This window comes from Stomoxys calcitrans, chromosome 3, assembly GCF_963082655.1.
Source record: "Stomoxys calcitrans chromosome 3, idStoCalc2.1, whole genome shotgun sequence".
Classification (NCBI taxonomy): Eukaryota; Metazoa; Arthropoda; class Insecta; order Diptera; family Muscidae; genus Stomoxys; species Stomoxys calcitrans.
In genome coordinates this window covers 92,339,326-92,346,600 of record NC_081554.1, presented here as the reverse complement: position 1 = coordinate 92,346,600, position 7,275 = coordinate 92,339,326, and positions in this window count along the sequence as shown.

Here is a 7,275-nt window from a genome sequence, read left to right as displayed (position 1 = left end):
CCACATTAACATTCTACACTTCCCTGTTTTTTTCAATAATTTTGGATCAACATTTTTAGCTGTAGAGATAACGAAGAGACTTTTAACCCTGCTGGATTCTTCCCGCGTTACCTTTCTTTCAAATTGTTCCGCATTCATTGTATACTCTGAATTTCCATTCATTTGATTAGGAGTTAAAATTTCTTGGATCCTTCCCGGTCTTGATTTCTGTATAGATTTTTCCGTATTTGTTGTCTAATCTGAATTTCCTTTCATTTGAGTATTTACCTTTCATTTGAGTATTTACCTTTCATTTGAGTACCATATCGGGTTGATTGATTACTAAACTAAATTTCCAATCAACGTTTCACTAAGGAACAGGGGATACTTCTCTCTTATTAATGAATGCAGTCCGATTAAAATTTAACTTCAATGATAAGAGGGCTTCTTTTTTTTGCCGAGTCCGTACTGCGTGCCCCATTGTGACACCACTTAGTAGGGAAGTTTTATAATGGTAGGATACCTCACAAATGTAGCCAGGATTAGTAGGGGGATAACCACAGCAAAATTTTTTTCTGATGCTCACGCCTGGATTTGAAACCAGGCGTTCGGCGTCATTGGCGGACATGTTAACATCTGCGCCTCGATGGTCTCCATCGCGTTAATTGAAGGGTATCAAAATTTTCTCATTTAAATGGGTCTTGCTAATAGCGATCAGAATAGTTCTGCAAATGCAAATTTGCCCATGAACGTTCCATTAAGGAACAGGGGCAAACTTCTCCACATACCAATGAGTGCTGCCCGATTCAAATTTAAGCTCAATGATAAGAGGAGTGCCGCAGGGTGACATATCTTTTGGGGCCGCCATACCATTTTTTCAAATGGCATAGTTCCTCACAAATGTCGCCAGCTTTAGGAGGGGAAAAGCAACGCTGACCATTTTTTCTGATGTTCTTGCCAGGATTCGAACTCAGGCGTTCAACGTCATAGGCGGACATGCTAATCTCTGCGCCACGGTGGCTTCCAAATAGTTTTATGCAAGTTTTTAATTTCATTAAAGATTTTTCCAAATTATTCGTTGTGATTGAACATCGATATTTCTTTCCATTTTAAAGCGATCTGGTTAGACCATTTCAACCATTTAGTGAAAAGAACTCGGTACTAATTTTGCAAAATGCATTCAGCATTCTTTTCGCCCATAGTTCTTAATGGGGTGTGCTGACAATTGTTCGTGTTAGAAGTCGACTTTAGTTCTGGGTTTACATTGGCAATTTTCTTACAAATGAGCTTATTAACACACTTAACTGATAATCAGCATTCACTAAATAAGGTTACAGAAAGCGAACAGCTGACGTCTTGTATTTTCATGACATAACATTCCATTGAGCATATTAACATGTTTACATTCATTGTTGTTTACGGTTTCTTTTATTTGTGGCGTTTTCAGTTTTCGGCAAGTAAGACAATAACTTCTATTAGTGAACCCTAAAACCCCGTTTACACTGCTCTCTAAATACAGATTTAATAGCTCGATCGTCTGTTTTTCCTTTATAAAATCAGCTGACGAGAGCATTAAATCCGGATTTAATGAGCAGTGTAAACGGGGCTTCACTAATAATTGCTGTGTTTTATTTTATTGTAGTACTATACAAGCCAAATCACGATTAATCGGTTATTATAGTCTGTTATCGGATAATATCGATAAATTTCTAGAACTACTTTGCGCTTTACTCGATAGAAATAAATTCAAATACGGCAAAAAAAGAGAATATTTCTATGGCACTAAATGCCTAAGGCAAAACATTTGGCTTTTGGTGATTTCTGCCAACTTTTCAATATCTTGCAGAATCTTGCTCATCTAAAAATAGAATTTAGAATAATCAAATTGGAAAATTTAATCAATAAAAATAAGTAAAGACGTTTCCAGTTTTGTTTGAAAGTAGTAGTAGTATATTTAACTAATGTTACAAAGACAATTGTTGCCTTTGGCTTTTTTTTTAAGTTTTCTTTAATCATATTAAGTATTTTTAATGAACACTTTCTGGGTTCAAGATTTAGAATTAATATATATATATATATATAAATTTATATATATTTCTTTAATTTTTTTGTGTAGTTTCCTTTCGAATTACTTTTTTTTTTGTTATATAGAGTTAAGAAATACTTTTATAGTTTTTTTTTGTTTTTCATTTAAGATTTTATGTTGATTCATTTTTTAGTTAGTATTAAAGTAATAACTAGAATTAATATAATAATATTTATAATATAAGTATGATACAGGAGTAAATATTGTTTAGTTTTTTTTTTTGTATAATAACAAAACGAAAAGTACAAATTATTATTAATAATTATGAAGCGCTGTGCCCTGTTGGTTTTGTTGTTTTATTTTATTTTATTATTTAGTGTTTGTTTAAATTATTTTCAAATATATAACAATTTGTTAAGCATTGATAATTTAGTTTGTCGGTAACTATTTTGTTTTTTTCTGTTATGAGGAATGAGGATGGGGTATATTCTAGGTGGTGGTGGTGGTGTGAATTTTATTCATTTCTTGGTAATTTCTCAATTGAAACTTGCTTTACAGAAATGAAATATTTTAAAATAGTTTTTTCTTTAAGAAAATCCATTTTAAAATATAACGTTCGTTTTGTTTTTTGTAAAACTTTTTTTGACATATTTATTTATTTTTGTTACGTGAAGACATATGGAATTATGTTTTATTTTAAATTGCAATGATTAACCTTTCAATTATGTTTATCTTCAACTTATGCTATTATTTTTTGGGGGTTTTATCTCTGATTTTGTAATTGTTCTCCAATATTTTTGCCTGGCAATAGGTGTTTTTTTTTGTTCAATTTTTAGATTTACTAATTTTTTCTTTAGTTTTGTTTTAAATTTACCCGTAGTAACAATTTTTTTGTGATTTTTTTGTTGCTTTTCTGATTTTATAAAATGTTTGTTTCTTTTTGTTTTCGTTAATATTTTACTGTAGTTTTTTTAACAGGTTATTTCTGTTTATCTAGTTGCTAAGAATAAAGTACAAATTTGCTACTAAAAATATAAAAACAAATAAAACATAATTCGAAAAGATAGTTAGAACGAAACAGTTATAATCGTAGCCAAGGGAAAAAAATAATTTAAGAATATTGTGAAAATGAACGATTCCAAAAGGTAAATACATGAAATTAACTGTTACGCAAGGTATCGATAACTAACCAGTACAACTTTGCACTGGAATTCTTTCCACAACATATGAGCTGCACTCGATAGAGCTAAAATAAAACAGGCAATTAATAGATAAAAAAAAAACTTGGGGTTATGCTCAATAATCTATTTGTTAAGTACTGCTGTTTTATTTTCTTACAGCTCGTTAACATTGACATTTTTATGATCTGGATTTAAATAAATCCAAAAAAAAATGAATGCTGTCCGTTTACACTGTGTTCTTGGGGATTTAAGTGACACACACAAGTGTACATTCAAATACATGAACGTGCATATCACACATATCCATAGGCAATTCTTGAAAACAGTTGCATATTTTGGTACTTTTATCGATTATTCAGCCATGAAATCGGTTTTATTTGGGATTTAAAAATAAATCCTACAAAAATGGGATTTAATTTTCTATGGCAAAACCCTCAAAAAAAAAAAAAAAAACATGGGATTCAGCATTTAAAGCTCGGTAATTACTATCTGTTATCGCATGATATCGAAAACAATTCGGTACAACTTTGCACTCAAAAAGCTCCCAGTACATTTGACTTGGAATGGATAGAACCAAAATAAAACAAATCACTTTTTGATATTTGTCAACCCAAAGAATACATACATAAACTTTTAAAAATTTCGACCAAACGGATAATTGAGAAATTGAAAAGCGATAAGAATTTAAGTAATAAGTTTATTTGGAGAGCTTGCCTAGTGTGATTCGGACTTTCCTTGGGTGAATCCATGTCATAACTACCAGGTAGTGTACCGTAAACATTTGAGTAAAATTTTTCTCGCGAAGTGCACTATCTGTCAACGAGTTTTGGTTGTGTGTGTGTATATTATAGTTAAGAACCATAGCACATACAAACAACAAAAAATGGCGCGAACAAGTAACATACACAAAATCAGAGTTGCACTAATTACTGATTTTGACAGATAGTGCACTCAATATTTTGTCGTTGGGCAACTGCCACCACCTGTAAATGAATATATATTGGATTTTCAGTTCAAAACGGGCATAATTTTTTTGTCTCACCACGGATTTCTGTTATCCTTACCTTTATTTGAAGGTGGCAACAGTATTTTGTACAAGTCTTATTAAATTGTATGCCGCAAATTTTTTGGCAGATTTATCTACAAACATTTTTACTTTTTGTCTTGTATTGCTTTGCAAGATTGGTAAACGGCGTTACCCCCCCATTATTTGTGTTTTTGACGGTTTGCTTATCCAGTGCCTGGAGGAAACAAGTGCAAATATTTGTAGAAATTTATAAAAAAAAAATGCAAAACATGTGTGGGCATAACAGCCAAATAAAATTAATTAAGATTTGTGCACGCAAGCGTATAAAATATTGATTTAAATTTTACATTACCATTCACAATAGCGGTATTTCTGCGGGTTTTCACAATAATTGGTGAAAAACATATAATGGCAATCCTGACCACAGATGTTCTACATAAGCTATGGGGAAACAATTAAAGGTGGTCTCATTTGTACAACAACCACAAATCATATGGTGCAATCCGCCATCTTGTCATCAAGCTGATCGACGTTTTGCCAACACACACAAAAAAAAAATTGTGTGCATGTGAGTATACGTATGCGTACATCAGCAGAGAATATGCGAGAAAGTAGATAACAACAAAGAGAATGTGAACAAAAATATGTAATTTTAAACCGTCAAAGCTGGCCGGCTGTTAACAGCTGTTCGCGTGAGACCACCTTTTTAAATCCGCCTTGTTCATAAGCCTGCACTGGTAACTTTTTTGCCTTGGATAGATGTCATTTTCATACAAATTTTATTGCACTGCACTATATAGCGTGTACCAAAATAAATCACAGCTAATGTCACATCAAACGGAGTTCTTCTCAAATCGCAAGAATTTTCTTGTATTTATTCTCCAAGACTTTTCTATTATGTTTTGAAATCACAGGAGGTTGTTCCTCTTTCTTTATAGAAATTTAGTTAGAGAATGCATTCAAACATCAATGTGGAGCAAGAAGTATGGCAACGAACATCTTTCGTAAACCGAAGCAGGCCTGACAAACTACTTTTGCATCCATTTGTCTATATGCATATGGAGCAGTATTTTTCCAATTGTAGAAAGAATCCCAGAAACTTCAAAAGTTCATTTTGCCACAACATTTCTATGAGCTCTTCGCGTTGAAGGATTAAAGTTCTATGACATTTGTATCTCTTGCTAGTCGTGTTTTATTCTAGGTTAGCATCATTGTTTTAGAGATCAGTTTACTTATCTTTGAATCTGAACGTTAAACTTCTAGCCTTTTTGGTGTAATTAAAGAGTAATGAGTATGTATAAAAAGAAACCTAAAAATACAACTCAATCGATATTAGGAAAGAACAAATACATATCTACATAAACGAAAAATGTTTTAGGGATCTTATAAGTTATTCTTTTGTTTCTAGGTCTTGGTTTCCATTTCTATAACTACATTTTACAGCTCTAAAACCAGGGTCTTTGTTTTCTTAGTTAACAAATACAACTCAAAAAGAACTTTGTTAATGTATTTATAAATTTATTTATATGCATGTATTTTTGTATAACTATTATATATAGTATATTTATTAATTATTACTTACAATATATACTTACAATTGTTTTCAATACATACTACATTAGTTTGCCTTTTGTTCTCTAAAAATTTTTCACAAATTAAGACATTCACAAAGGAAAATATTTTTAGAGATTGTTTTGTTTTTAAAATAAAAAAAGTAGAAAACAAAACGACATCTTTTTTTGGGAAAAAGTAACTTTTTTAAAGTTGTTTTGTGTGTGTGTAGTTTTCTTGTTTAAATTTTCATTTCTAAATAATTTCATTTTATTAATAATTTTTCAAAATTCTAGTTATTGAATATTTTTTTTTTTTTGTTTTTTTTTTGTAAATTAGGAATAGAGTTTATTAGTTTTGCTAATATCTTATAGAAATGTTTAGAAAAAGTTAACTAAATCATATATTTATTCCATTAAGATGAGGAGGTGGGTTTTATTAAACGCAGAAGAAAAACCAAAAAATACTAAATTTTTTTCTTTTTTATTTTTTTCCTTTAATTAAAAATTTGCAATTATCTACTATATCATTTTATAGTCTTCTAGTTATGCAGAGGAATAATGTGTTACGGTATTGTTTATTTTTTTTACTTCCTCATAAGGAATTTAGTATTTCATGTTTTTCTTCAGTTTTGTATAAAACCTAAAGCTTTGGTTAGTGATATACAAAATACAAGTTTTGAATAAAGTTAGGATAGTTTTGTGTTTTTCATCAAATAAAAAATAAATAACAAAAATTTGTTTCGTAATTTCCAGAACGTCTATATATATGCCACAGAATTTATATGAAAAAATCTTTTTAAGTTAATAGGACAGAATAATCATGTCTCATTTAGAATAGATCATCTGATAAATTGACAAACCGATGGCAAATAATTGCCGTGTTTTATTTTAGTACTACATAGTGCAAATCACCATTAATCGTTTCTTATTATCTGTTATTGCATGTTATCGATTACTTACCAGTACAATTTTGCACTAATATTTTATACAGAACATTTGACTTGCATTGGATAGGACTACAATAAAACACAGAAAATATAAATAGAAAGTAAAACAAAAACCTTTAGGGACTTTATTTGCATGTGGGCATACCATACGGTTGTAAACCATGCTATTGTGTATATGAAAATCTTAATTCCCAATACCGAAAAAAGGAGTTTTTATTGACAACAGCAAAGAAATTGCCAGACAAACACAGGTAAGCCACACACAATACACCAGTTCGCGTTTCAGGTCTGATTATGGCCTCCGATTAGTACCAAGGCGGATTTAAAAAGGTGGTCTGACGCGAACAGCTGTTAACAGCCTATCAGGTTTGACGGTTTTAAGATGACAGATTTTTGTTTGCATTCTTTTTTGTTATCTTCTTTCTCGCATATTCTCTGCTCGTGTACGCACACGTATACACACGCACACAAATTTCTTTCTGTGTGTTAGCAAAACGTCGATCAGCTTGATGACAACATGGCGGATTGCACCATATGATTTGTATTTGTTGTACAAATGAGA